The sequence below is a fragment of the Canis aureus genome, chromosome 36 (assembly GCF_053574225.1).
Source record: "Canis aureus isolate CA01 chromosome 36, VMU_Caureus_v.1.0, whole genome shotgun sequence".
In the NCBI taxonomy this organism is placed as follows: domain Eukaryota; kingdom Metazoa; phylum Chordata; class Mammalia; order Carnivora; family Canidae; genus Canis; species Canis aureus.
In genome coordinates, this window is record NC_135646.1 from 36950940 (window position 1) to 36971155 (window position 20216).

Here is a 20216-nt window from a genome sequence, read left to right on the forward strand (position 1 = left end):
ACAGGGTGGGCTCAGGATCCACAGGTCCCAAGGATGGTGGCACCAACTGTTCCCAGACACAGGAGTGGGAATACGGCTGGGAGCAGTGGGACTCGGGCCAGCTCTCTGCCCTGTGTGGCCATAAGCTGCAAACCCCTGTGCAGTCACGGGGCCACGTTCCTGGGACAGGCCAGCAAAGGCCAGGAGTGGGAGGACACCCTCCCGGGCAGTAAGAGCACAGGTCTCCACCAGGGCAGCCCCTAAAATTTGGAGTTTTAAACTTCAGTAACTTGTCTGTGTGAGGCTGACAAAATTGAGGCGGTTCCACTTTAAGTTCACTGTTAGCACAAGTACTGCCATCCCAGGCCCCTGTGAATAAGAGCTAAAATTTACATTACTTCAGTTACAGGAAAAGGAAAAAAAACAGCTTACAGCTTAAGGTCCCAGAAAGCCCCATATAAAATGAGAACAGAGCTCAATGCCCTTGAAGGCCCCATATCAAAATGTAAACAGAACTTGAGGAATTGTTCCAGCCTTCTGGATGTCCCTGAGACCAGCCCTTAAAACTAAGCTAAAACCCACTTCGGGGTCCAAGTCCATGCTCCGCTGTGTCAGGTGTACTTGGACGCAAGCTCGAGTTTGGAAATCAACCATCATGTGTTTGCATCGGTGTTGGCTCCTCAGTGGTTTCTCGGATTTGCAATCTTGGGCACAATACCTCCATGTCCCCTCCCCACCTGGGCTGACCACCTGTCCCCTCCCCCACAGGCTGACCCTCAGTCTCCTCCCCGCCAACAACAGCTTGGAACAGGCCCTCACACAGGTCCCATGGGCTCGGTGGGTACTCCCGCCATCCCCGGCCTCCCAGGGCAAGGCAGGAGGTTTCGGCAGACCCACTCCCATGGTGTCCCCAGGGCTCCCTGCCCAGCATGGCAGCTCGTGACAGGTCAGGGTCTGTGTCCCTGATGCGGGCTCCTGCTCCCCAGTTTTCCCACAGGAAATGAAGGAGGAGGCCCTGGTCTCATCCAGGGACATCACGCAGATAGACCTGGACATCAACAGGACGTTCGGCAGCCACACTATGTTTTGGGCCTGCTAGGGGGTCGGGTGAGACTGCTGAGCAAGGGGGCTTAAGGGCCCCAGGGGAGGCCTGGGGGCTTGTGGTTAGGGAAAACGGGGCTTCTGAAGCCGGGGGGAGCAACAGCAGGCAACAACACACCGCTCCATGGTAGGGTGATGGGGATGACCCACATGCCCCCAACCCCGGGGCCTCTGGGATGAGGATGCCAATTGGATGGGGCCTCCAGTGGTTTCCATGGGAGCTGAACCCCAAAGGGGAGAGAGATGGCACCCTGAGAAGCAGGGGATGGGGTGGGGGACGTGGGGGGCAGGAACCAGACCTGGGGGCCAGGCTGCATGGCCGCGGCTGGAGCTGGAAACACATCAATCCCATGAGGGTCGGACGGGTCAGAGTGACACCCACTCTCGGTGCTTTATATATTTCTAAATTCTATGCAAAAAAAATAAATAAAAAATAAATTCTATGCATTTCATTTGAGACAATTTGCAATTTGAAAACATACACAGTATGATGACCCCCAGATAATGACCCCGGTCCAGCCAGGGCTCTGCACTTACCACACAGCGCCACAGGGGCAGGTGTCACAGCAAACCCCAGACTGGGGTCGCCTTTAACTGTAGACGTCTCCTTGTGCATCTTAGAGGAAGGGGATGCCCTGTGTCCGCAGGCCCCCCATGCCATCCTTCTCATTCCCCACCCCCACATCATCCCCCTACATCATCATCCCCAATGGCATTCCACATAACACCATCCCCCTCACAGCCACACAGCCCCACACAATCGTAACCCACACTACACCCCAACACCATCCCCCCTACACCATCCCACACACTCCACCACCATCATGCCCCTGGTCCCACACCATCTACCCCACACCATCGGCCACCAGCAAACCCGGTACAGGTGCCCCCTGTGGGACATGCTCAGCCTCCCTGGGATTCTCTGGATAAGGTGTCCATATAGAAGAAGACCGGGTGTCCAATAGAGCACACAGGGGTTGCAGGGAGGAGGGAAGGCACGGAGTCCCCAACAGAGTGGGGGCCGGTGGGTGGTGCAAAGGACCCACTGTGCCCTGCCTCTGCCCACTCTCCCTCCTGGAGTGTGACACACCCTGCACAGGACAACAGCCCCTAACCCAGTGGGACCTGGGCTGCCCTGGCACCAGGATCTGTGGGGGCTGGGTTGATTTCGGCCCCGCCCAGACCCAACACAAAGACTAATGGGTTCCAGCTCCCCATGGCCCTGGGCAGCCCTGGATTCTGGCCCCACGCTGAGCGAGCCCTCTCACAGCTGGATTTGGCCTCCTGGGCCCTGGGCGTGACCCACAGATCCAGGTCGCTGACCTAGGGCAGCCCTGAGGATCCTGGTACACCCCAGGGTGGGGAGAGCAGAGGTACACCGGTGGGCCCCACTGGCACCCACACCAGGAGGCAAGCTCCTCCAGATACTGGGGCCCCAGGGGGCCTGAGGCCGGGGTCCAGCTGCCCTGTGGGAACCCAGCACAGGAGCCCATGAGTTGCAGTTCCAGTTCAGCTCTGCTGTCCTCAGAACCGTCTCTCAGGCTGAAAACTCAGGACACACGCCCCCACACGGAGTCCACACATGCTCCCAGGTGGGGGACTCCAGCACTTGACCCTCAACCCATGTGATTCTTGTCCTCCCGTAAAGGACAGAAAGGTCTCCATCCCCAGGTGAAAGTGCACACCCACGGCTCTGAGCCCATTTACTGTAGATAGTCAATAAAGTGTTGTGCACAGCCAGCCCTTTTCTGTGTCTCCCAGAACTCTGTGCACGGGGCGTCGAGAGACCCACAGAGAGGACGAGGGGGTATCACCCGGGCCCCAAACAGCCCCTGCAGGGGCACCACAATGCACACACAGCTGACGTCCCCACGTGCCTTCCAGGGGCGGCCAGTCGCCAGGGTCAGGACCCCACAGACTATACTGGGACTCAGCCTGTGCCCCATGGGCCAGAATGGGCTAGGACAGAGTGACAGCCAGGGAACTTCAGGTCACCAGGGTCTGTGAAAAGCGACCTGGGAGGTCTGTGCTCCCTCTGTCCAGGAGGCCGGGGCTGGCCCGGTTCCGGAGCACGTACTACCTTTCCCGCATCCCCATGCCAGTGTGCTTGTGGCACAGAGGGCCTGTGGGGCGCTCAGCGTGGCCCTTGAAGGGATGTCAGGACAGCAGGCCCTTGTGTTGTGCCCAAGACTGCCAATCTGAGAAACCACCAAGGAGCCGAGACCGGTGGAAACTCCGAGGGTTTCTCTACAAGCTGGAGCTTGGGTCCAAGTGCACCTGACACAGCGGAGCAGGGACTTGGACCCCGAGACCAAGAGGCATAGCAGCTTTATAGGGTCAGTGGACCGTGGGATATGCAGAAATTTGCAGTCATTTCGGTCCACACGCAGGTGGCTGATTGAATTACAACTTACCCTATAGTATCCACTTGAGCTGGCCTATTACTTTGGTCAGAATCGGTGCGCAGTTTTCGGGGACACAAAGCAGGGTTACATTGTTATGAGCCAATTTCTGATTAGGGTGTGGCAAGCAGCTTGACTTGGGTGGGGCAGCGCCTTAAGCCATAAGCTGCTCATGTGGGGGTCATAGGGAAGGTGGCGGGTGTAGCACAAAATGGAATCAGTCCTGCTCTGCTTGTCCAGGGGTAGGGGATTTTGTTAAATTTCCTTTGTCCCAACTTGCAGCTCGCGCACCTGGGCAACGCTCAACAGGCAGATTCAGCGTGCACACCTTGAGGTGCTGGATCTATCACAGCAGCGTGTGGAGGACACCCTCCTCTCCCTAGTGAGTAGGGGCTGGGTGAGCATGGGGCTCGGCCTGAAAGCCAGGCGGCACAGGGGACTGAGGAACCCCAGCCCCGTCCCCACCCCGACCTCCACACACAGGCAGCCTCAGGGCCCCCGCCATGGGCACCCGGCTCCTCAGGAGCTCCCCCCAGGGCGTCCCCGAGGACTGACTCCCTTTTGGAGAGGCATCGGGGAGAAGAGAAGCAGCCAGCGCTCGGCAAGACCCACTGCCGGATATGGGAATGTGGCCAAGCAGACCTTCCAACTCAGCTGACCCTTTGGCTGAAATTCACTACAGGAGCGAGCCCCGGGTCAGCCAGAAGAGCCCAGCTAGCCACCCAGCATCAGCACCACAAATGATGTTTTACCAACCATTTCGGCATTTGGGTTACCCAGCCAGAGGATCCGATAGCTGCACGTGATAGCTTCATGTGATACACACACACACCCCACAACCAACAAAAGTCAGAATCCCCCCAATGTTGTCAAACAGCAGCTGGATGGTTACATACATGACGCCGTGTTTCCCAAAAGGATACCTGGAAGACGCTATAAACCATGACTGCAGAGGTGCTGGAGGCACGGAGATGTGCCTGCTGTGTTCCAAAAAGGAGCACAGAGGGGCAGGAAGCATCCTACGGAGGGGGTGTCCCTCCTAGGAAAGGACACCAGGTCCCTGTGAAGGCTACGGATGGTGAAATCTATCCTCCTCTCTTTCAGCTTCTGCTTTTCCTACTAAATGCCATTTTCTTCAATCATAATAACAAAAATTTATTTTATGTTTTTAAATTTCTTTTTATTGGAGTCCAATTTGTATGAATTCTTTCTTCAGCAAGGGTGTCATTCAGGATAGAGAGAAAGATTTTCCCAGACAGGAAAAGTATAAAGGAGTTCATGACCCCTAAACCAGTCCAGTAAGGAATGTTAAGAGGGACTCTTCTAGTGGGGGAGAAAAAGAGACCAAAAGCAACAAAGACTAGAAAGGCCCAGAGAACGTCACCAGAAACACCAACTCTACCGGTAACACAAAGGCACAAAGTTCATTTCTTTGAATAATCACTCTGAATGCTGATACTAAATGCTCCAATCAAAAGATATAGGGTATCAGAGTGCCTTAAAAAACAGGATCCGCGATGCCTGGCTGGCTCCAGTGTTGAGCCTCTGCCTTTGACTCAGGGTGTGATCTCAGAGTCTGGGATCGAGTCCCATATTGGGCTGCTGGTGGGGAGCCTGCTTCTCTCTTGGCCTAATTTTCTGCCCCCCCCATCTCTCTCATGCTCTCAAAAATATAATTGTTATTAAAAAAACAATGTCCGTCGGTATGCTGCCTACTAGATGCTCAACTTAGACCTATAGACAACAGCAGATTGAAAGTCAGGGGATGGAAAATCATCTATCACGCTAATGGTTATGAAAAGAAAGCTAGAGGACCAATACTTATATTAGAAAAACTAGATTTGAAACCAAACCCTGGGGTTCCCCTGGAGGCTCAGTGGTTGAGCATCTGCCTTCGGCTCAAGGTGTGTTCCTGGGATCCCAGGATTGAGTCCCAGATCGGCATCCATTTGGGGAACCTCTATCCCTCTGCCTATGTTTCTGCCTCTGCTTCTCTGTGTATCTCTCATGAATAAGTAAATAAAATATTCAATCTCAAAAAAGAAAGAACAAATAGTGTAAGAAGTGATGAAGAAGGGCATTATTTCATAGTTAAAAAGACTATCAGGATGAAACAACTAAATATTTATGCTGCCAACATGGGAGTACCTAAATATGGAAATCAAATACCAATAAATGTGCAGGAACTCACTGATAATATTACAATGACAGGCATTTTAACACCTACTCACTTATGGCAATTGTTCAATCATCTATGCAGAAAATCAACAGGGGAACAATAGCCTTGACACACTGGACCACAGGGACTCAACAGATATAGTCTGAACATTTCTTCCTAAAGCAAAATACACATTCTTTTCAAGTACACATGGGACATTCTCCAGAACAGATTATATCATGGGCCACAAATCAGCCCTAAACAGGTACAACAGGTACAAGAAGGTTGATATCACACGCTGTACATTTTTTAACACGACGCTATGAAACACGAAGTCGACAGTAAGAAAAAAATTTGGACAGACCAAAAATACATGGAGATTATGAACATCCTACTAGAGAATGAATGGAGCAACCAGGAAATTAAAGAGGAAATTTAAAACAAATGAAAATGAAAACATGTTTCTTCAAACCTCTGGGATGTAGCAAAGGCAGTCCAAAGAGGGAAGTACATAGCAATACAGGCCTATCTCAGGAAACAAGAAGTGTCTAATACACAACCTAACCTTACACCTAAATGAGCAGGAAAAGGAATTGGAAACAAAGCCTAAAGCCTACAGAAGAAGGGAAAATATAAAGATGAGAGCAGAAATAAAAAATACAGAAATAAAAAAAAAACAGTAGAATGGAATAACGAAACTAAGAGCTGGTTCTTCAAAATAATTAATAAAAAAGGGATCCCTGGGTGGCGCAGCGGTTTGGCGCCTGCCTTTGGCCCAGGGCACGATCCTGGAGATCCGGGATCGAATCCCACGTCGGGCTCCCGGTGCATGGAGCCTGCTTCTCCCTCTGCCTGTGTCTCTGCCTCTCTCTCTCTCTCTCTGTGACTATAATAAATAAAAAAAATTAATAAAATGGATCAAGCCCTAGCCAGCCTTATGACGAGAAAAGAGAAAAGACCTAAATAAATAAAATCACAAATGAGAGAAGAGTGATCACAACAGCAGAAAAATAAGACAATCATAAGGGAATACTATGAAAGATTATATGCTAACAAATAGGGAGACCTGGAAGAAATGTACAAATCCCTAGAAATGTGCAAACAAGCAAAACTGATATAGGAAAAAATAGAAAATGTGAACAGATCCATAACTAGCAAAGGAATTGAATCAGAAAGGCACCTGGGTGCCTCAGTGGTTGAACATATGCTTTGGCTCAGGTCATATTCCCGGGGTCCTCCGGAATCAAGTCCCACATCAGGCTCCCCGCATGGAGCCTCATTTTCCCTGTGCCTATATACCTATGCATCTCTGTGTCTCTCATGAATACATAAATAAAATCTTTAAAAAAGAAAAAAGATAAAAAGATGAGAAAGGACCCAAATAAAATCACATCTGAGAAAAGAGAAATAACCACCAACACTAGAGAAATACAAACAATTATAAGAGAATATGATGAAAAATTAAATGCCAGCAACCTAGAACCTGGAAGAAATAGATCAATTCCTGGAAATATATAACAGAGCAAAAATGAAAAATGAAGAAATAAGAAATTTGAACAGACAGTTAACCAGCAAAGAAATTGAATCAGCAATCAGGGTTCTCCCAACAGGAGACGCTTAGATCAATAGAACAGAATGGAAAGCCAAAACAAGATACAAACATGTATCTATGACCCATAATGGACAACAAGGCAGGAAAGAATATCCAATGGTACAAAGACAGTCTCTTCAACAAACCCTAACTCTGATCCCAGGATAAGAACAAATGGTGTTGGGAAAACCAGGCAGCCAAATGCAGAAGAATGAAACTGGACCACTTTCTTACACCATACATATAAAAAATAAATTCAAAATGAATGAAAGACCTAAATGGGAGACCTGAAAGCATAAAAAGAAGAAAAGATAGGCAGCAACGTCTTTGACATTGGCCATTGGATCTTCTTTGTAGATATGCCTCTGAGGTGAGGGAAACAAAAGCAAACATCCTATTGGGACTTCATCAAATTGAAAAGTTTCTGCAAAGTGAAGGAAACAACCAAAGCTAAAAGGCAACATACAGGAGGAGGGTCAAGATGGCGGAAGAGTAGGGTCCCCAAGTCACCTGTCCCCACCAAATTACCTAGATAACATTCACAACATCCTGAAAATCTAGGAATTCGGCCTGGGATTTAAACAGAGAACAGATCAAATGCTACAGTGAGAAAAATTCACACTTCTATCAAGGTAGGAAGATGGGAAAAAGAAATAAAGAAACAAAAGGCATCGAAGGGGGAGGGGCCCCACGAGGAGCCAGGTTAAGGCCAGGCCAAGTGCCCCCCAGTCAGGAGAGCTCTGTCCCAGAGAAGCAGGATCTGCACCAATCTTCCTGGGTGGAATGGCGTTTGCAGGGATTCAGAGCAGGACCCCAGGAGGGCGGCGATACCCACGGGCTCCCTGGGACACTAACAGACACCTGCACTCCCAGGAGAGTGCACCAAGCTCCCTAAGGGCTGCAGGGCACATGCACTGACTTGGGAGCAGCTAAGAGAGGCTCGGGCAGGCCTCTGTGTGGAGGGGGTTGCATGCCCCGGGAGCAGCTTGGTGGCGGTGCCTCTGGCAGAAGAAGGGGCTCCATGCAGAGGGGGCTGCGCGGCTCCGGAGGCAACTCGGAGGTGCTCAGGCAGCGGCTCCCTGAGGGGGCTGCATGACCAGGAGCAGCTCAGAGGGGCTAGGCGGCAGCTCTGGGGAGAGATGGCTGGGCGGCCAGGAGAGCGAATCCAACAGCACAGGCCCCAGAGCACAGGGCGCCAGGACACAGCCCAGGATTTGACCTCTCCTGGGACAGGCAGAGGCCCGGATGGCCCAGGACAACAAAGATGCTCCTGCCCAGAGCTGAGCAGATCAGCGGCCCCACCCCAGAGACTCCAGGCCCTGCAGATGGACTGCTCTGGAGTTACTGTGGGTGCTGAATAGAGGTTTCCAGAGCTGGCCACTGCCACTGGGGTTGTTCCTCCTAGGGCCTCACAGGGTAAACTACCCTCACTGAGCCCTGCACTAGGCAGGGGACAGAGCAGCTCCTCCAAGTGCTAATACCTGAAAATCAGCACAACAGGCCCCTCCCCTGGAAGACCAGCTAGACGGACAAGTTCCAGGGGAAGTCAAGGTACGTTAAGTAAACAGAATCAGAATATACTCCCCCATGTTTTTTTTTTATTTCTGATTGCTTCCCCCACGCTTTTTCTCCCCTTTCTTTCTATTTCTTTCTCTTATTATTCCCTTTTTTCTTCTTTCTTCCTTTATTATTTTTTCTTTTTCTCTTTTCTTTCCTTCTTTCTCTCCTCTCTTTTTCTCCTTTTCCCAATTCAATTTGTTTTTAGCCACTCTGCACTGAGCAAAATGACTAGAAGGAAAACCTCACCTCAAAAGAAAGAATCAGAAACAGTCCTCTCTCCCACAGAGTTTCAAAATCTGATTTACAATTCAATGTCAGAAAGCCAATTCAGAAGTATGATTATACAGCTACTGGTGGTTCTAGAAAAAAGCATAAAGGACTCAAAAGACTTCATGGCTGCAGAATTTAGATCCAATCAGGCCGAAATTAAAAATAAATTGAATGAGATGCAATCCAAACTAGAAGTCCTAACGATGAGGGTTAACGAGGTGGAAGAACGAGTGAGTGATATAGAAGACAAGTTTATGGCAAAGAGAGAAACAGAGGTAAAAAGAGACAGACAATTAAAAGACAAGGAAGACAGATTAAGGGAAATAAACGACAGCCTGAAGAAGAAAAACCTACATGTAATTAGGGTTCCCGAGGGCACCAAAATGGATAGAGGACCAGAATAAGTATTTGAACAAATCCTAGCTGAAAACTTTCCTAATCTGTGAAGGGAAACAGACATTCAGATCCAGGAAATAGAGAGATTCCCCCCCCCTAAAATCAATGAAAACCATCCAACACCTCGACATTTAATAGTGAAGCTTGCAAATTCCAAAGATAAAGAGAAGATCCTTAAAGCAGCAAGAAACAAGAAATCCCTGACCTTCATGGGGAGGAGCATTAGGGTAACAGCAGACGTCTCTACAGCGACCTGGCAGGCCAGAAAGGGTTGGCAGGATATATTCAGGGTCCTCAATGAGACGACCATGCAACCAAGAATACTTTATCCAGCAAGGCTCTCATTCAAAATGGAAGGAGAGATAAAGAGCTTCCAAGACAGGCAGGAACTGAAAGAATATGTGACCTCCAAACCAGCTCTGCAGGAATTTTAAGGGGGACTCTTAAAATTCCCCTTTAAGAAGAAGTTCAGTGGAACAATCTACACAAACAAGGGCTGAATAGATATCATGATGACACTAAACTCATATCTGTCGATTAGTAACTCTGAATGTGAACGGGCTTAATGACCGCATCAAAAGGCGCAGGGTTTCAGACTGGATAAAAAAGCAGGACCCATCTATTTGCTGTCTACAAGAGACTCATTTTAGACAGAAGGACACCTACAATCTGAAAATAATGGGTTGGAGAACCATTTACCATTTAAAAGGTCCTCATAGGAAAGCAGGGGTAGCCATCCTTATATCAGGTAAACTAATATTTACCCCGAAGACTGTAGTGAGAGATGAAGACGGACACTAAATCATACTTAAAGGATCTATCCAACAAGACGACTTAACAATCCTCAATATATATGCCCCGAATGTGGGAGCTGCCAAATATTTAAACCAATTAATAATGAAAGTGAAGAAATATTTAGATAATTATTATCTTATACTTGGTGACTTCAATCTAGGTCTATCTACCCTCGCTGGTCTTCTAAGCACAACATCACCAAAGAAACGAGAGCTTTAAATGATACACTGGAGCAAAAAAATTTCAAAGATATCTACAGAACTTTACATCCAAACTGAACTGAATACACATTCTTCTCAAGTGCACATGGAACTTTCTCCAGAATAGACCATATACTGGGTCACAAATCACATCTGAACCGATACCAAAAGATTCAGATCGTCCCCTGCATATTCTCAGACCATAATGCCTTAAAATTAGAACTAAATCACAACAAGAAGTTTGGAAGGACTTCAAACACGTGGAGGTTAAGGACCATCGTGCTAAAAGATGAAAGGGCCAACCAGGAAATTGAGGAAGAATTCAAAAGATTCATGGAAACTAATGAGAATGAAGACACAAACGTCCAAAATCTTTGGCATGCAGCAAAAGCAGTCCTAAGGGGGAAATACATCACAATAGAAGCATCCATTCAAAAACTGGAAAGAACTCAAATACAAAAACTAACCTTACTCATAAAGGAGCTAGAGAAAAAAAAAAGCAGCTAGATCCTACACCCAACAGTATAAGAGAGTTAATTAAAATATGAGCAGACCTCAAGGAAATCGAGACCAGAAGAAATGTGGAACAGATCAACAAAACCAGAAGTTAGTTCTTTGAAAGAATTAATAACATACATAAACCATTAGCCAGTCTTATTAAAAAGAATAGAGAGAAGACTCAAATTAATAAAATCATGAACGAGAAAGGAGAGATCACTACCAACACCAAGGAAATACAATCGATTCTAAAAACATATTATGAACAGCTATACGGAAATAAATTAGGCAATCTAGAAGAAATGGACGCATTCCTGGAAAGCCACAAATTACCAAAACTGGAACAGGAAGACATAGAAAACATAAACAGGCCAATACCCAGGGAGGAAATTGAAGCAGTCATCAAAAACTTCCCAAGTCAGAAAAGTCCAGGGCCAGATGGCTTCCCAGGGGAATTCTACCAAACATTTAAAGAAGAAACCATACCTCTCCTACTAAAGCTGTTTGGAAAGAAAGAAAGAAAGAGATGGAGTACTTCCAAGTTAGTTCTATGAAGCCAGCATCACCTTAATTACAAAATTAGACAAAGACCCCACCAAAAAGGAGAATTACAGACCAATAGCCGTGATCAACATGGATGCAAAAATTCTCAACAAGATACTGGCCAATAAGATCCAACAATACATTAAGAAAATTTTTCACCATGAAAAAGTAGGATTTATCCCCGGGACACAAGGGTGCTTCAACACTCGTCTACAATCAATGTGATTCATCATATCAGCAAGAGAAAAACCAAGAACCATATGATCCTCTCATTAGATGCAGAGAAAGCATTTGACAAAATAGAGCATCCATTCCTGATCAAAACACTTCAGAGCGTACGGATAGAGGGAACATTCCTCGACATCTCAAAATCCATCTAGGAAAAGCCCACAGCAAATATCATTCTCAGTGGGGCACCACGGGGAGCCTTTCCCCTAAGATCAGCAACAAGACAGGGATGTCGACTCTCACCACTGCTATTCAATGTAGTATTGGAAGTCCTAGCCTCAGCAATCAGACAACAAAAAGACATTAAAGGCATTCAAATTGGCAAAGAAGTCAAACTCTCCCTCTTCACCGATGACATGACACTCTACCTAGAAAACCCAAACCCCTCCCTCCTCAAGATTGCTAGAACTCATACAGCAATTTGGTAGCGTTGCAGGATACAAAATCACTGCCCAGAAATGAATGGCATTTCTATACACTAACAATGAGACTGAAGAAAGAGAAATTAAGAAGTCAATCTCATTTACAATTGCACCCAAAGCATAAGATACCTAGGAATAAACCTAACCAAGGAGGTAAATGAGGTATACCCTAAAAACTACAGAAAACTTCTGAAAGAATTGAGGAAGACACAAAGAGATGGAAAAATATTCCATGCTCATGGATTGGCAGAATTAATGTTGTGAAAATGTCAATGTTACCCAGGCAATGTACACGTTTAATGCAATCCCTATCAAAATACCATGGACTTTCTTCAGAGAGTTAGAACAAATTATTTTAAGATTTGTGTGGAATCAGAAAAGACCCCGAATAGCCAGGGGGATTTTAAAAAACAAAACCATATCTAGAGGCATCACAATGCCAGATTTCAGGTTGTACTACAAAGCTGTGGTCATCAAGACAGTGTGGTACTGGCACAAAAACACACATAGATCAATGGAACAGAAATAGAGAACCCAGAAGTCGACCTTGAACTTTATGGTCAACTAATATTCGATAAAGGAGGAAAGACTATCCATTGGAAGAAAGACAGTCTCTTCAATAGATGGTGCTGGGAAAATTGGACATCCACCTTCAGAAGAATGAAACTAGACCACTCTCTTTCACCATACACAAAGATAAACTCAAAATGGATGAAAGATCTAAATGTGAGACAAGTGTCCATCAAAATCGTAGAGGAGAACACAGGCAAAACCCGTTTTCAACATGGCCACAGCAAGTTTTTGCAAGGTACATCCATGAAGACAAAAGAAACAAAAGCAAAAATGAACTATTGTGACTTCATCAAGATAAGAAGCTTTTGCACACCAAAGAATACAGTCAACAAAACTAAAAACAACCTTCAGCATGGGAAAAGATATATGCAAAAGACGTATCAGATAAAGGGCTAGTTTCCAAGATCTATAAAGAACTTCTTAAAATCAACACCAAAGAGACAAACAATCCAATCATGAAATGGGCAAAAGACATGAAGAGAAATCTCACAGAGGAAGACATTGACATGGCCAACATCCACATGAAAAAATGCTCTGCATCACTTGCCATTAGGGAAATACAAATGAAAACAACAATGAGATACCACGTCACATCAGTGAGAATGGAGAAAATGAACAAGGCAGGAAACCGCAAATGTTGGAGAGGATGCGGAGAAAAGGGAACTCTCTTACACTCTTGGTGGGAATGTGAACTGGTGCAGCCACTGTGGAAAACTGTGTGGAGGTTCCTCAAAGAGTTAAAAATAGACCTGCCCTATGACCCAGCAATTGCAGTGTTGGGGATTTACCCCAAATATTCAGATGCAATTCAACGCTGGGACACCTGCACCCCGATGTTTATAGCAGAATGTCCACAACCCCCAAACTGCAGATGGAGCCATGGAGTCCATCGAAAGATGAATATATAAAGAAGATGTGGTTTATGTATACAATGGAATATTACTCAGCCATTAGAAACGACAAATACCCAACATTTGCTTCAAAGTGGATGGAACTGGAGGGTATTATGCTGAGTGAAGTAAGTCAATCGGAGAAGGACAAACAGTGTATGTTCTCATTCCTTTGGGGAATATAAATAATAGTGAAAGGGAATATAAGGGAATGGAGAAGAAACGTGTGGGAAATATCAGAAAGAGAGACAGATCATATGGACTACTAACTCTGGGAAATGAACTAGGGGTGCTGGAAGGGGAGGAGGGTGGGGGTGGGGGTGAATGTGTGAAGGGCACTGAGGGGGACACTTGACAGAATGAGCACTGGGTGTTATTCTGTATGTAGGTCAATTGAACACCAATAAAAAATAAATTTGTGATCCCTGGGTGGCGCAGAGATTTGGCCCCTGCCTTTGGCCCAGGGCGCGGTCCTGGATACCCAGGATCCAGTCTCACGTCGGGCTCCTGGTGCATGGAGCCGGCTTCTCCCTCTCCCTCTGTGTCTCTTCCTCTCATTCTCTCTCTCTCTCACTGTGTGCCTATCATAAATAAATAAAAAAATAAAAATAAAAATAAATATATTTTTAAAAAAAGATCAAACAACTAAATATGCTGCCAACATGGGTGAACCAAAACATAGAAACCAATTAACAACAAACATACAGGAACTCACTGATAGTAATACAATGACAGGGGATTTTAACACCCACTTATGTCATGGACCTATCATCTATGCAGAAAATCAACAGGGGAACAATAGCCTTGACACACTGGACCACAGGGACTCCACAGATATAGTCTGAACATTTACTCCTAAAGCAGAACACACATTCCTTTCAAGTGCACATGGGACATTCTCCAGAATAGATCATATCATGGGCCACAAATCAGCCCTCAACAGGTACAACAGGTACAAGAAGGTTGGTATCACACCATGTACATTTTCAGACCACGAGGCTATGAAACACGAAGTCGACAGTAAGAAAAAAATTGGACAGACCAAAAATACTTGGAGATTATGATCATGCTACTAGAGAATGAATGGAGCAACCAGGAAATTAAAGAGGAAATTTAAAACAAATGAAAATGAAAACATGTTTCTTCAAAATTCTAGGATGTAACAAAGGCAGTCCTTAGAGGGAAGTAGATAGCAATACAGGCCTACCTCAAGAAACAAGAAGTCTGGGAACCCTGGGTGGCGCAGCGGTTTGGCGCCTGCCTTTGGCCCAGGGCGCAATCCTGGAGACCCGGGATCGAATCCCACGTCAGGCTCCCAGTGCATCTAGCCTGCTTCTCCCTCTGACTATGTCTCTGCCTCTCTCTCTCTCTCTGTGACTATCATAAATAAATTAAAAAAAAAGAAACAAGATGTCTCCAATACACAACACAACCCTACACCTAAAGGAACTGGAAAAGGAATAGGAAACAAAGCCTAAAGCCTGCAGAAGGGAAAAAATAAAGATGAGAGCAGAAAGAAACGATACAGAAACAACAAAAGAGAAGTGAATAACGAAACTAAGAGGTGATTCTTCAAAATAATTAATCAAATGGATCAAGCCCTAGCCACCATTATCAACGAGAAAAGAGAAAAGAACTAAATAAATAAAATCACAAATGAGAGAAGAGAGATCACAATCAACACCAGAAAAATAAGACAATTATAAGGGAATACTATGAAAGATTATATGTTAACAAACTGGAAGACCTGCAAGTAATGGACAAATCCCTAGAAATGCGCAGACGAGCAAAACTGAAATAGGAAGAAAAAGAAAATGTGAACAGACTCATAAGTAGCAAAGGAATTTAATCAGCAAGGCACCTGGGTGCCTCAGTGGTTGAGCATCTGCTTTGGCTCAGGTCATGATCCCGGGGTCCTGGTGGAGCACGTCCCACATCAGGCTCCCTGCATGGAGCCTCAGTTTTCCCCTGCCTGTACCTCTGCCTCTCTGTGTCTCGCATGAATCCATAAATAAAATCTTTAAAAAAGAAAAAAGATAAAAAGATGAGAAAGGACCCAAATAAAATCACAAATGAGAAAAGAGAAATAACCAACACTATAGAAATACAAACGTTTATAAGAGAACATTATGAAAAATTATATCCCAGCAAACTAGGACCTGGAAGAAATAGATCAATTCCTGGAAATATATAACATAGCAAAAATGAAAAAGGAAGAAATAAGAAACTTGAACAGACAGATAACCAGCAAAGAAATTGAATCAACCCTCAAGAATCTCCCAACATGAGACGCCTAGATCAATAGAACAGAATGGAATTCCAAAACAAGATACAAACCTGTAACTCTATGATCCATTAATCCACAACAAGGCAGGAAGGAATATACAATGGCACAAAGTCTCTACAACAAACCCTAACCCTGACCCCAGGATAAGAACAAATGGTGTTGGGAAACCAGGCAGCCACATGCAGAAGAATGAAACTGGACCACTTTCTTACACCATATATATAAAAAATAAATTCAAAATGGATGAAAGACCTAAATGTGAGACCTGAAACCATGCAAAGAAGAAAAGATAGGCAGCAAAGTCTTTGACATTGGCCATTGGATATTCTTTCTTGATATGCCTCTGAGTTGAGGAAAACAAGATCAAAAATACTATTGGGGCTTCATCAAATTCAAAAGCTTCTGCAAAGTGATAGAAACAACCAACGCTAAAAGGCAACATACAAAATGAAAGGAGATATTTGTAAACAACACAACCAATAAAGAGTTAGTATGCAAAATACGTAGAGCAAATATAAATCTCAGCATCCTAAACACAAATTATTCAACTGCAGATGGGCAGAAGACATGAATGGATTTTGTCTCTCTCAAGACATCCAAAGGCCACCAGACACACGGAAAGACACACTGCGTCACCCATCATCAGGGAAATGGAAATGAAAACCACAATAAGATGTCACCTGACAGCCATCAGAATGGCTAAAATTGACAACAGAAGAAACAACAGGTGTTGTTGAGGCTATGGAGAAGAGGGAGCCCCTTACACTCCTGGTGGGCATGCGAACAGGTGCAACCACTGTGGAAAACAATGTGGAGGGTCCTCGAGAAGTTAAAAATAGGGGATCCCTGGGTGGTGCAGGGGTTTGACACCGGCCTTTGGCCCATGTCGTGATCCTGGAGACCCGGGATCGAATCCCACGCTGGACTCTCAGTCCATGAAGCCTGCTTCTCCCTCTGCCTGTGTCTCTGCCTCTCTCTCTGTGACTATCATAAAAAAAAAGAAGTTAAAAATAGAGCTACCCTATGATTCCAAAATTGCAGAGCTAGGTATTTACCCCGAGGATACAAAACTCCTTTAGTAGTTTCGATGAGGGACACGCAGCCCAGTGTTTGTAGCAGCATTATCAACAAGAGCCAAACTGTGGATACAGGCCACATGTCCATCAACGGTGAATGGGCTGAGACGATGTGGTAAATATACCCACTGCGACATCACTGGGTCAACAGAAGAGATGAAATGAAGCCATTTACAATGACGTGGGAGAAGTGGAAAGGACTTATGCTAAATGAACTCAGTCAGTCAGAGAAAGACAGATACTAAATACCATACAATTGAATTCACATGTGAATTTTAAGAAACCAAACAAACTGGCAAAGGGGCTGATGGGGGGATGAGAGAAGCAAACAAAAAAACACACTCTTAACCACAGAGAATAAACTAATAAATGCCAGAGGAAGGTGAGGGAGATGGGGAATCAGGGGATGGGGATAGTGGAGGGCACCTATGACCAGTACCAGGCGTTGTATCCAAGGGTTGAATCACTATGTGGTAAACCTGAAACTATATCATAATGTGTATACAAACAGGAATTCAAGTAAAACTTTAAAATAATAATTGGTAGTATTGATGAAACATGTACGCACTAGAGATAAAATCAGAAAGGCAACTGAAAATCCAAATAAAGAGTCTTTAGAGCCACAAATCCCCTCCTAGCTCAGCTCGGGAGAAGCCTGCCATGTCTATTCTGACACCATCAGAAGCCTGGATTTTGATTCTCTGGGGAGGCCACTGACTTGGTGGAGTCAGGCTATCTTTGAACCCAAAACCTAAATAGAGTGCATAAAACTAAACGGCCCAAGATGCTAGGAGTCCCAGTGCAGGCACATGCCAAGTGCCAAACTCTAACCATACACAGACAGAACCCTAACCCTACACTTAATCGTAATGTTAACCTAACCCTTAAACAAGACCCATCACTAATCGAAAAACAAACACAAACCCCAAGACCAAAACACATTCACTGAACCTTCCTGCCAACCCTCACCCTAACTCCTGAATGCAGGTGCACCTAAACTTAGGTTTCCTTAACCCTGACCCCTACATTAAATCTAACACGAACCCTAACCTCTAACCCTATCCTTAAAATAAGGTATTCAAATCCTATTCCTAACCTTAACCTGTACCCTAACCCTAACCCTCTAATACTAATCCTATCTAATACCGCAAACTGTACCCTAACCCATACCCTAAAGCCAACCCCTAACCACTCCCTAACCCTATATCTTGCCCTTTTCCAAAACCGTACCCTGACCCTGACCTGACCCTAACCCTAAACCCTAACCAAACACTAACACTAACCCTAGCCCTAACCCCTATCCTAATCCTAACCCTCACCCTAACCCTAAACTAGCCCTAACTTTAAATCTAACGCTTAACTCTAACCCCTAACTCTAACCCCTAACAATAACTCACACCCTAACCCCTAACCCTAACTGCAAACCTAAGCCCAACCCTAACTCTAACCATAATCCTATCCCCAACTCCTAAACTCCTGCCCTCATCCCTAGAGCCTAAACCCTAACCCTAACACTAAATCCTGTCCCTTACCCTAACCACCATCCTAACTCTTAACACTGACCAATACCCTTATGCCTCACCTAACCTCTAATTCGTAACCATAAGCATAATCACTAACCCCTAACATCTAACCTAAGGCTAACCACCAAGTTCCTCCCCTCCCCTAACCCTACCATTCATTCTACCCTTTCACTTACACTGTGGTTCTGAGGAGTCCCTTCTGATATGGACGTGGCCCCCAATGGCTCCTCCAGATTCCTCCAAGTGGTCCTGAGGAAGCCGGGCTCCTGTGAGTGTGGACGTGGCCCCACGTGTTCCTGAGTCATAGTCAGCGGGTCCTGAGGACGCTGGGTCTCCTGTCACTGTGGACTATGCCTCACATCCTCTGCAAGCCTCACAGCAGGTCCTCAGGAGGCCGGGGGCTCCTGTCAGCCTGGACATGGCCCCACGTCCCCCAGAAAACTCACCGCAGGTCCTGAGGAGGCTGTGGGCTCCTGTCAGCATACACGCAGCCCCTTATGTCCCGAAGCCAAAGTGCAGGTCCTGAGGAAGACAGGGTTCCTGTCAGCATTGACGTGGTCCCACATTTTCCTCAAGCCTCACCATAAGACCTGAGGAGCCTGGGGGCTCCTGTCAGCATGGACGTGGCCTCAAATCTTCCCAAAACTTCACAGTGTGTCCTGAGGAGGCTGGAGACTCCTGTCACTGTGGATGCGGCACCCACAGTTTTCTTAGGCCTCACCACAGGCCCTGACAAAGCTGGGGTCTTCTGTCCACATGGACGCATCCACATATTTCCCCAAGTCTACACCAGGGGTCCTGAGGAAGTCAGCGTCCTGTTGTGTCCATGTGGCCCAAAGTCCTCCTGAAGCATGGCCAAGGGTTCGAGGAGGCCAGGGCTCCTGTAACCAAGAATGCGGCCTCCCGATTCCAGAAGCCTCAACTTATGTTCTGAGGGGCCCGGGAGCTCCTGCCAGAGTGAACGCATCGCCACATCTTCCTGAAGCCTCCCCACAGTTCCTGAGGCTGCTCAGGGGCGCCTGTCAGCGTGAATGTGGGCCCACAATTTCCTGAAACCTCCCCGCCAGTCCTGAGGTGCTCAGGGCTCCTGTCACCGTGAATGTGGGCCCACATCTTCCTGAAGCCTCCCCGCGGGTCCTGAGGCGGCCAAGGGGCTCCTGTCAGGGTGGACGTGGGCCCACATCTTCCTAAGGCCTCAACGCGGGTCCTGAGGAGACCGCGGTTCCTGTCAGCATGAATGTGGCCCAATTTCCCCCTGAGGACTCCCCGCGGGTCCTGAGGAGGCTGCAGCTCATCAGCATAGATGCGTCCCCATGTCTTCTGCAGGCCTCCCCAGCATAGGCTGGCTCCTGTTAGTGCAGGCAGAGGAGGCCTACTGCATATGCATGCCCCATGGGAAGGGCCTGGGCTCAGGCGCCCCCTGCGGGATGCTCTGGTGCTACAGGAGACTGTGCAGGAGGCAGCAGGTGCTCTATGGGCTGCACCTGCCTCCTTTCAGGCTCCAGCTGGGGCCTGTTAGCTTTGGAAACATCTCGCTGAAAAGGAGCCCAACACCCGGCTTCCCAGAAATACTTAAGGAGAAGGAATTGTAGCCCAAAGGACGTGAAATGAAATGTGGACCAGACTTTTACCACGTCCTGCAAAACTCACTCAACCGTCTTCCACTGTGGGCGGGACCGCGGGTTGGTGCAGCCACCTTGGAAACAGTGAGGAGGCCCCTCAGG